The 10,211-nt window shown below is 44.8% G+C and overlaps 1 long non-coding RNA gene and 8 other non-coding genes across 9 annotated transcripts; all 9 read left to right on the forward strand.

The window, feature by feature from the left end:
* Positions 1–1,532: 1,532 nt before the first annotated feature.
* Positions 1,533–9,118, forward strand: LOC143806711 (uncharacterized). Its single transcript, XR_013221538.1, has 13 exons — positions 1,533–1,615; positions 1,868–1,892; positions 4,604–4,647; positions 4,824–4,891; positions 5,174–5,218; positions 5,518–5,548; positions 5,723–5,761; positions 5,927–5,975; positions 7,088–7,130; positions 7,305–7,344; positions 7,618–7,664; positions 8,714–8,732; positions 8,919–9,118. It is a non-coding gene; the product is annotated as an uncharacterized LOC143806711 (long non-coding RNA).
* Positions 1,726–1,793, forward strand: LOC143810859 (small nucleolar RNA U25). Its single transcript, XR_013223237.1, has one exon. It is a non-coding gene; the product is annotated as a small nucleolar RNA U25 (small nucleolar RNA).
* LOC143810792 (small nucleolar RNA SNORD26) lies at positions 4,351–4,422 on the forward strand. Its single transcript, XR_013223178.1, has one exon. It is a non-coding gene; the product is annotated as a small nucleolar RNA SNORD26 (small nucleolar RNA).
* LOC143810801 (small nucleolar RNA SNORD22) lies at positions 4,945–5,071 on the forward strand. Its single transcript, XR_013223185.1, has one exon. It is a non-coding gene; the product is annotated as a small nucleolar RNA SNORD22 (small nucleolar RNA).
* Positions 5,248–5,319, forward strand: LOC143810798 (small nucleolar RNA SNORD31). Its single transcript, XR_013223182.1, has one exon. It is a non-coding gene; the product is annotated as a small nucleolar RNA SNORD31 (small nucleolar RNA).
* Positions 5,587–5,658, forward strand: LOC143810796 (small nucleolar RNA SNORD31). Its single transcript, XR_013223181.1, has one exon. It is a non-coding gene; the product is annotated as a small nucleolar RNA SNORD31 (small nucleolar RNA).
* LOC143810790 (small nucleolar RNA SNORD29) lies at positions 5,799–5,864 on the forward strand. Its single transcript, XR_013223177.1, has one exon. It is a non-coding gene; the product is annotated as a small nucleolar RNA SNORD29 (small nucleolar RNA).
* LOC143810794 (small nucleolar RNA SNORD31) lies at positions 7,172–7,243 on the forward strand. The gene has a single exon (XR_013223180.1). It is a non-coding gene; the product is annotated as a small nucleolar RNA SNORD31 (small nucleolar RNA).
* Positions 8,767–8,835, forward strand: LOC143810793 (small nucleolar RNA SNORD31). Its single transcript, XR_013223179.1, has one exon. It is a non-coding gene; the product is annotated as a small nucleolar RNA SNORD31 (small nucleolar RNA).
* Positions 9,119–10,211: the final 1,093 nt, after the last annotated feature.

Here is a 10,211-nt window from a genome sequence, read left to right on the forward strand (position 1 = left end):
GGTTTACGTGTGGCCACTGTCAGAATCATCACAATGTAGAAATGATAGGAAATAAATATAAGGTATGCATCAGTTTAGAAGGATTTTTTTGCTGCAACTACTGCAAAATTGTGGACAAATGTTGCAACTTCACAAAAATAATATATTTTAGCTGTGATTTAGTAGTAGTTGCAGCTGTAAAGGTGACATGGCCACTCAATTAAAAAGCCACTCACTGTCAATGTCTAACAGCAGCATTTAAAGGGGCTGTCTGGTCAAAACCGATAAATCTGCAGTCACTCTATGTAACTACAAACTTATGAATCCCCCCAGTGCAGACACTGTACGCAGTGGAGATTCGCTGGTTTCAGACCTGGGACCGGAGGGGACGTATGTACTATACGCGACCTCACCCTCCATACATGTGTATTGAGCTGCGGCTGAACCAGTGACGCGGACGGCAAGTGGCCAACTAAAGTGCGCAGCCTCATTCCATACAAGTGTATGGTGCCCTCTGTTCTGTCTGAAAGCGGCGAATCCCCGCAGCCCATGTGTGGTCTAGGGGGATGCATAAGTCTTCAGTCACACACAGTGATTGCAGACTTATTGGTTTGGACTAGAAAACCCCTTAAAGTGACGCAATGGCAGTGGATCGGTCCTTTGGGTGCCCAAAATTCCCTCCCTACTCTCTTCCCAGTGACTGAATGGCTGCTATACAGCTGGGAGCCCACTGAAGGGTGCTGTGCTTCACAGGAGATACCACAGAACCGAAGTACTGCAGTATATAGTACAAATGATCGCAGGGTTAAGTGCTCTAAGATGACTGAAAAATAAAGTGAAAATTAAAGTTTTAAAAAATATATATAAATTTGAAGTGCCCCCTTTTTCACCATCCTAATACTAAGACATTTAAAAAAGTAAGTATACTGAGCCCGTAAAAGTCCAATCTATCAAAATATTAAATTATTTACGTGTGACAAGGAAAAAATGTAAAGTTATGGCTCTTGGGAGAAGAGGAAGAAAAAAATGGAAGTGCAAATGCAAACATTGTCACAGCCTATAGGGGGTTAAAAGGGTTGTTCGCTACTTGGACAACCTCTCCTCAATCACCATATTTCCCCCTGTAAAATAATACCAGCTAGATGAGAGTGATGCAGACTAGTCACCACCGCTGATTAGCTGCAGGGGTCACAGAAGTGTCTCACAACCCCTGGGAGCGGAGGTGAATATAGGCTGTTATTTCACATGGGTGAGATATCAGAGTAGTGGACCGCCCCTTTAATAGTCCCTCCTAGTGAAGTCTTGTCATCCTGCTGATTCTAACATACGGTATTGCTGTAGCTTACAGCAGCCAATCAGACACCAGCATTAGACTAAAGAGAGTTCCGGAAGTTCAGAATCAGAATTCTGCTCAAATTCAAATTCCCAACACGTGACATCCAGAGGAGACAGCAGCCGGCTGGAGAGTTATGGCGCATGCGCGATTGTTGATAAAGTTTATTGATGTAAAAAAACTAGCGAAGCGAGTTTGCGCACTCTCGCTCTTTCCCGACATGCTTTACGCGGCATTCCTTTGCTATAAAAGCGCCCGCTCGCTTACCATTCGGTCATTTCGGACGGCGTGAGATCAGAGATGGTGAGTAGTAAGCTGTGTGCATCTGGGCGCGATGCCGGAGCACGTGGTGGCCCGGGGTTAGTACACGGCCTCTGGTACACCCGTGTTCTCTGGGCCGTGACCTGCACGCCTGGCCAGGATGAGATTATTCACAGACCTGTTCTGAGACCTGTGAGGACAGCTGAAGTCTCTGAGCTCCTCGGCGCTGTGGCTGCGTGCTGGCAGCTCCTGCATCCTCCTATGGACACTAATGAAGGCTGTTTCTTTCCTTAGGTGCAGATCCTACCTGGCAGGAAGGGTAAGTGTCCTGATCTGCTCTCCAGCTTCTGTCAGTATGTCTTATCATGTGTAATTAAGGATTTTCAGCTAAATGTCTGATTACTGCAGCCCTGATTGCTAGAATCATGCTCATCACAAGAATGATGGGAGTAGTAGTGCATATGTGTCATCAGTGCTTCATTCATTTCCATAAGCTGTGGAATGATGGGTGTAGTAGTGCATATGTCATCAGCTCTTCATTCATTCCCATAAGTTGTGAATGGGAGTGGTGACTGCATGTGTGCACAATCATTCTTCTGATCAGAGTCCTGGCAGTCAGGACTGAAGTTAGCTGAAAACTATGCTCATCACATCAGTCACCTGATTGCAGCAGCAGCTCCCCATGGAGCCTGTTGGTCATGGTGCCCAGCATTCAATTTAGATCAATTAAAATTCACATGATGGCTGTGAAATCGATGTTATAAGTCCAATAAAGTAGTCATTCCAGATGTCAGGAGGTCACTTTGTATTACAAATGGGATCAAAATGTCTGAGCCCAAAACTGTCTCAGGCATGTAAAGTGAGAACCTCGATGTTTACTATACAAGCAAAAAATGCAAAGATGCCTCACATGACGGACACGAGACCCATGTGTTCAATATGCATGTAATACAAGTTGTTACAACTCTTAAGCTGAAAGTGTTATCATGCACAAAGTATGTGCACTGGGTATATATCAGCCCATATTGAATAACACTGGTTTAATTGCCTGTGTACAAGTCTCCTTGGGGCAACTGACCTGTTCATGTTTCCATAATGGGACTTGTGTACAGGGAATATACAATTATCAAATATGGGCTGATGTATTACTTGTACTATGCATATTGAATGCATGTGTCTTTTTGTGTTAATCATGCAAGTTACCATTTTTGGCTTCATCAAGTGTTTGTATGGTTGTAGTGATGTGCTCAAGGTTGAGAGCATGCTCTGATGCTAAGGGTATGTGTCCACGGTCAGGATGGCCGGCGGTATCGCCGGAGCGGCGAAGCTGCTCGGCGCTAAGCCCCGCCCCCTTTCTGGGACCCGATGATGCCGGATGTGTTAACTGTACACATCCAGGATCATCGCACCCTTGCATAGCGCCCTGTGATATTACTTGCGGCGACGCAGCGTCGCCGCAGGTAGCACGGACATGCTGCGATCTGAAAAGACGTGCAGCATGTCCGGAGTCGCAGGGAAGTCGGATGCGTGTTTCCACGCCTAGTGGACACGGGATTCCAAAAATCCCCTCCACTATGCTGGAACATCTGGACGCTGCGTGTTTGACGCTGCAGCTCTGCGCAGCGTCAAACAAGCAGCGTTTACTGACCGTGGACACACACACTTAGGGTCTCTGGCATACTTGAATAATGTTAGTCCCTGTGGTTGTTCGACAGCTGCAACACATGCAGCAATTGCTTAACAGCCATTGGACATTCAGCTGTGAGGGATCTTAACATACTACTCAAGCATGCCAAAGACCTGTGCATGCACTGTTGCTTCTATAAGCTGAGTTTTATGATTAACATAGTGGCTTTCATTCTGCATACCTAAGTAACAGTTTTGGGCTCTGACATCTTGACCCTATAAGTCATGAAGTCTTGAGTTTCTGGTGTAACAACCTTACAAGTCTTTAAGTAAATGGCAGCATATATACTGTTATACTGTTTAAAGGGAACCTGTCATCCCCAAAATTGAAGGTGACCTAAGCCCACCGGCATCAGGGGCTTATCTACAGCCTTGAACCCCCCTCCAATGTATCCTGAAAGAGGTTATATTATACTCGCCCAGGGGCAGTCCCGCTGTGGTCCTATCTGATGGGTATCGTGGTCCGGTCTGGGGTCTCCATCTTCTTACGATGTCATCTTCCAGAATGCTGTAGATAAGCCCCTAATGCTGGTGGGCTTAGCTCGCCTTCCATTTTGAGGGTGACGGGTTCCCTTTAAGGCACAACTTATCATATTGGCAATAGTTCTACCCCATTTTTACTTGCCCCTGTAAAGAAGCTTTTATATCTTCCTGTAAGTGACCCTGAAATCTGATACATCAAGTCCCCAAAGTACTAAATTTATAAGGGACACATTTGTTTTGTGCTGTGCAGGCAACACTTCAATTAAGGTGAATTATTTCCTGCATGGCCACAAGATGTGCCCCAAAATCTGCAAATGAGCTGCAGTGACTCCTTATTGTGCTGCTTATAAAGTGGATATTCTGATAGTATTGCTCAAACACCAGGAGAACGTACAAACTCCTTGGTGGGCTTGATCCACAGACTTCCAGTGCTGTGAAGCAACAGTGCTAACCACTGAGCCACCCTGCTGGCCCTTTGGGTAGCCAGACTCTGTGGTTAGGATTGGATATTGCTAGACAATGGATCCCTTCCTGTAGGAATGAGAACCCCCCCCCCCCCCATGGGCTATAACTTAGATTAAAAGGCATAAATAATGCTTGTACACGAGCCACGAAGATGAAAACACTTGAACTCTCTCTTTCTGAGCTGACAGTGGAGACGACCTCACTGGCTGAGTGGCGATGGTACTTGCAGTCTTAGGTGAAGTTGGTGCTGCCATACTGACAACCCTGTTCCTGACATGAGCTCTGATCTAAACATGCCTTATAATGGAGCTAAGCTATTAAACTCTTGAAGGAATGGCTGAATGTGACATTTGTCAGGCTTGCAGTATGTGAAATATCCTTTTATTTTTTTTGTAGTGCCACTTTGCATTTTCCCTGAAGATGGTGGATGATGGCAGCAGGTGAGTCTGTATGACAAAGTAACTTGGCTTCTTCTTGCCTCATCACTGATGAATAATCTAGACAAGCATATGTCTGACTTCTAGTGATGTCACCTTTATTCTGAGATAAGGCCACACTTGGCCGAGGTGCGGCGAGCTCTCTGGGGTGTCATTCTGACCCTCTTCTCTCTCCTCAGGGCTGCTGAAGGTCACATTTCACTTGATGGCTTCCTGATGACCGCTGGAGTGGATGCCTTGGTGCTAGGTAAATCTCTTCTCATCCAGTAACGTGGCACATATATTGGTTTTACTCACCTACCCTAATGATGAAACATCACACGTCCGACCTTCTGTATGGTGCCAGAGCCTGAAAAGGTGAACCCACTGGTACCATCAGCAGGAGAGGAAGGACTCAATGTTCCAGCAGGAACGGTCTGACAAGGGTTGTAAGTTCATGCATTGCCCCTATATGCCAGGAGGAAGTTTGGGAGAAATTGGCTGCACTTTGCACAGTTACTTATGTCCTAACATTGTCTTAACTCTTCAGCTTTTGCAGATTTCACCTCCACCACGACTCTGGATTGATTGCCAGGTAATGCAGCGTGACATGTAGTGAGCTGTGAGATCAATGATGATCTTTGTTACCGCCCCAGTCTGATGTTTGGTGACTGACTGGTTACAAACTGAGTTTCTCTTAAAAAATAAATAAATAAATGGTGCCAGAGCTTGAAAAGTTGAAGCCACTGGCATTGACAGAAGGATGCAATGTTCCAGCAGGAACGGTCTGACAACAGTTGGATTTGCTCCTCTCCCTCCTTTAATTAAACTTTTTGAAGATTATGATGCATTGGAAAAGTCATAGCACCTTTCACTAACTGTCTAACTTTACAGGTGTTGCTGACCAATGGAACAACTCTTCCAGGTAATTCAGCATGTCATAGTGAGAATTATTCTATCTGTGATACCTATGATGATTTCTGTTACCGCCCCAGTCTGATGTTTGGTGACTGACTGGTTACATACTGAGCTTCCCTCAGAAAAGCTTAACGGGGGTCTCTAGTGTGCTGCAGAATCCTAAACCTGTCTGTCGTTACAGGATGATTGGTGAATGGAGGCCGCACTGCAGACCTAACAGGTAGGTTACTATACAGGATCCTGCACAGCTGATGAGACTGCAATGATGAGGCAAGCTAGCTCACTTTGATTACACAATGAAAATGTAAGAACGCCTGAGCAGCCTCTGTTCTCTGCAGCACTTGGCTAATATTGGGTCCAAATCTAATTATTCTGTCTTCTGCAGGATCAGGGCACCAGATAATGGGGCAGAAGTCCTGCAGCTGTAGGCACAGGTGAGTGTGGAGTTCTCTACATGAAATGGTACATGCAGATAGTGTTTATCCACCTTCTGGAAAGTGCTCTTAAAGGGAACCTGTCACTCCAAAATCAAAGATGAGCTAAGCCCACCAGCATCGGGGGCTTATCTACAGCATTCTGGAATGCAGTAACAGTAATGGCCATGTTGAAAATGGGGATGTGATCTGCAGGCAGGAGAAGTTGGCTAGATTGATATAAACTTTTGTGGAAGAGGGTTAAAGTAACCTTGCATTTTATTTTACTTCACTTTATGCAAGAGTCCAGTGGGAGGAGCCATAAGTGATAGTCTAACCTGCTGAATAGAACGACCCAGTGAGCTAAATGCCTAAAGCTTATATTGAAGGTTATACTGAACTTCTTCTCATCACTAGCATGTAGTCCAGATTAGACAGTACTTTAAGGCCATGTTCACACGCTGCGGTTTTTACCGCGGAACCGCCGCGATTTTGATGCTGCGGGTCCGCAGCAGTTTCCATAGCGTTTACATTAACATGTAAACCCTATGGAAACCGCAAACCGCAGTGCACATGCTGCGGGAAAAACCGCGCAGAAACGCAGCGGTTTACAACCCGCAGCATGTCACTTCTTTGTGCAGAATCGCTGCGGTTCTGCACCCATAGGAATGCATTGAACCGCTTACTTCCCGCATGGGGCTGTGCCCACGTTGCGGGAAGTAAGCGGATAATGTGCGGGTGGTACCCGGGGTGGAGGAGAGGAGACTCTCCTCCAGGCCCTGGGAACCATAAAATAGTGTAAAAAAAAGAATTAAAATAAAAAATCATGCTATACTCACCTCTCAGCGCTGCCTGCGGCCGTCCGGTCTCAGTTGCTGTGCGAACAGGACCTGCGGTGACGTCGCGGTCACATGACCGTGACGACGACGCGGTCACATGACCGTGACGTCACGAAGGTCCTTGTCGGCACAGCCGCTTGCAGCGCCGGGGAGATCGTGACGTCAGAGGGTGAGTATAGCCAATTTTTATTATTTTTTACATTACTATTGATGCTGCATATTGCTGCATATGCAGCATCAATAGTACAGCAGTAATCCCGCAGCGGAAACCGCGGAACAAACCCTCTTCTGCAGAAGTTGCAGATTTCATCACCACGGCCCTGGACTGATTTGCCAGGTAATGCAGCGTGACATGTGTTCAGCTGTGATTCTTGCTTTAACACTTATGATGATTTCTGTTACCGCCCCAGTCTGATGTTCGGTGACTGACTGGTTACATACTGAGTTTCTTTAAAGAATAAGTAATGACTTGTTGCATATAGTAGGATCCTAAACTTTTCTATTGTTGCAGGATTACTGGAGAGCAGGTGTCAATAGTACATGCCAAACAGGTAAATACAGCTTAGAACTTCCATTATTGAGTTTTCATTTAACCTAAGCAAAGTGTACCCCGAGACAGAACTGCACACACTGCTGTACACTTGGATGCATGTTATTGGGGGGCAGTGCACCAGCTGACATGATGAATTTCTATATTGGAATCTCGTTCGTCTGAATAGACCTGATGAGAATTACTGTTACTGACAGCTTGGAGGTTAAAGGGGGGGAAAAAACCTCTCCAAATGCTCCTGTCAAATTTGTAATGACTCTCCTCCCTCCTTCAGGGTTCAAATGGTGACCACAGCAGTGGAGACCAGGGTGACCTGTTCAGGTAAGGAGCATTAATTTTCTCTTTAAATGGATTGTTTAAATAAAAAAATAAAAAAATAGCTAAAGCTTTCAGTGTCTTGTATGTCAAACAGTCTATGGGGCTGCTACAGTCTTCCTCTAATTTCTGCTTTGATAAACTGGTCTGCTACCTGTTCAACATGTTAGCATGAACCATTTTGGCCACTTTTGCAAGATTTCCATGTTTTTAGAGAATCTGCCCTGGAGAATAGTATGAAGTTGTTGTGGTTTTTTTTTTTTTTTTTTTGTGTTGTTTTTTTCTTTGCCACAACAGCACCCACTCACATCAGTGGGGTGTGGTCTTGGGCTCTATAAAAGAGCATTATCAGTAAGTAAGCCAGTTTTTTCTTTTTTGTTAATGGCAGAACTCTAAACCTGTGGAAATCTTATTTTAAAGTGTACATGTTGCTGAAGCCATACTTTTAATTGTCTTGCTGCTGTATCATGATGTGGGTTATGGCAGGTTACTAGATTTATCCAACCACTTGGACCCTAGGGGTTCTCCAGGAATATAGCCTGATCATGTAATGCAAACAGCAACTCTACTTCATGTGCCAGGGTAGGCTGCTTTCTAATACACTGCTCCTGCAATCTGAGGCTCAACTGACAGAAGACCAGTATCAGAAGTACCCATCTGAGAAGGGTTGTAGCTGGAGAAAGCTTACTCTGGCAGTTCATTTATGCTTATGATAACACTGGTCCTAGAGCTGTTCTTTCAGATGAGTACTTACTAATTCAGCCACAGAAGTGTGGGTAGATCTTGCTGTATTTGACAGCTACATGTAGACCATGTCCTCTGTGAGATGACCTCTTTAATGTGGGTACTTTACAACTAAGCTTTCTTATGTTTTCATTGCAAAACCTATTTTAAATGGGGACTCCAGTGATGAATCATCCACTATACCCTGAGCTGGCACTTGTGTTGGCAGTGACAAGGATCGTCGCTATCCTGATGAGATCCCCCTCTTAATAAGACACTGACCTTCTATTAATCTTGAACTCTCTAATGCAAGCTGTTCCCTCTTTTTGCAGCCATTGTGTCTCCTCTCTGGTAAGTGTCCATTTTATGTGCCAGTAGTGTAATATCTGCTATGACGATCTGTTGTACCGCCCCAGACTGATATCTGTGACTGAGAGGTACTCTCTGAGCTTCTGCATCATGATTTTTATCCTTCCACCATTAAGTTTTTGGTTATGCACAAACTAGGTTCTGGAGTAACACTCATTTGTTCCTCAGCTTTCCCGATGCTGACTACCTTGATGTGTCCATCGCTGCATAGGATAAGTCCATGGAGGACTCAACATCTTTGTCTGGATCCTGAAATAAACTTTCTGAAGCTTGCTGGACACTGCAGGATCCTGCTGTGTGGCTGTATATTATACATGCATTTGTTTCAGTGTTGAAATAATTAATTTCTAATAAAGCTGAAGTTCTAACATGCTGCGGTGTGTTGTATTAAAGTTAGAAGCATCTAGATTTCCTGGCTAGGAATTTTAGATAACTGTCAACTAAGTGCTATTAAATTCCATACGGACATTGAAGTCAATGCAACAAGCTGGTTATTAACGTCCTGATAGGACAACACCTTTCCCCCTCTCCTATGACTGCACCTGAAAGGGATCTGCCCCAATTACTGGACCAGAAGCCATGTTCTTTGGATGCAGGAGCCTTGAGCAGCCATCACTAATACAGAAGTGTGATCTATAGTAGAATGGTGAGTACAGGGCCCAGCTACACGCTGAAATGCTGCAATCGGTTTAAGAGAATCTACATCAGGGATGTAACGCCCAATTCAATGACAAAATTAAAAGCTTTGACAAGACTGTCCAATATTGATATTTATTAAAAGTCTAACCTGTCAATGGGGGAAACTAAAAAAAAAAATATGGAGGTGTATCCTATGGAATAAAACTTAAAAGGGAATCTGTTGCCCTGGAACATGTATGACCTAGTAATATTGGTATACAGGTAACACTAGTCCTACCTGTCTGCCTCAGATTAATAGTCTTGTTGCTAAGAAATGTTCTGTATTTGTTAATTTCTTCCAGGCATGTGGTGCCTGGAAGAAATCCGTCACATTTTATCATTGCAATAGTACACCCCCTATGCACAGGAATCCCACACCTGCTTTCACTCACATACCTCATCCTTCCTTCTGTGGGCTTTACATTCAGGGATCTTCTGCTCCAGCAACTCTTGCTCCAGTGACCTCCGTTGTGCACACCCATAAGCTCACCCCACTTCCTCCCTGCATAGTCATCACCGTGTACACATGGCTCATAGCGATGACTGGGGAGAGCATATCGGCATACACTGCCGGTCAGTGACTCGCCTACACAGAAGATCCCTATATGCAGCTCCCATTGAAGAGAGGATGAGGTATGGATTTCTGAGGGAGTGCAGGCACAGGATTCCAGAGACATTGCTGATAGGAGGGGGTAAGTATTTCAATGGAGGCAGTTTCCCTTCACCAATGACCACACCTGAGAAAAATATCTGCCCAGCTAAGATAGAAAACCTACTGGAATA

This window comes from Ranitomeya variabilis, chromosome 2 (assembly GCF_051348905.1).
Source record: "Ranitomeya variabilis isolate aRanVar5 chromosome 2, aRanVar5.hap1, whole genome shotgun sequence".
Classification (NCBI taxonomy): domain Eukaryota; kingdom Metazoa; phylum Chordata; class Amphibia; order Anura; family Dendrobatidae; genus Ranitomeya; species Ranitomeya variabilis.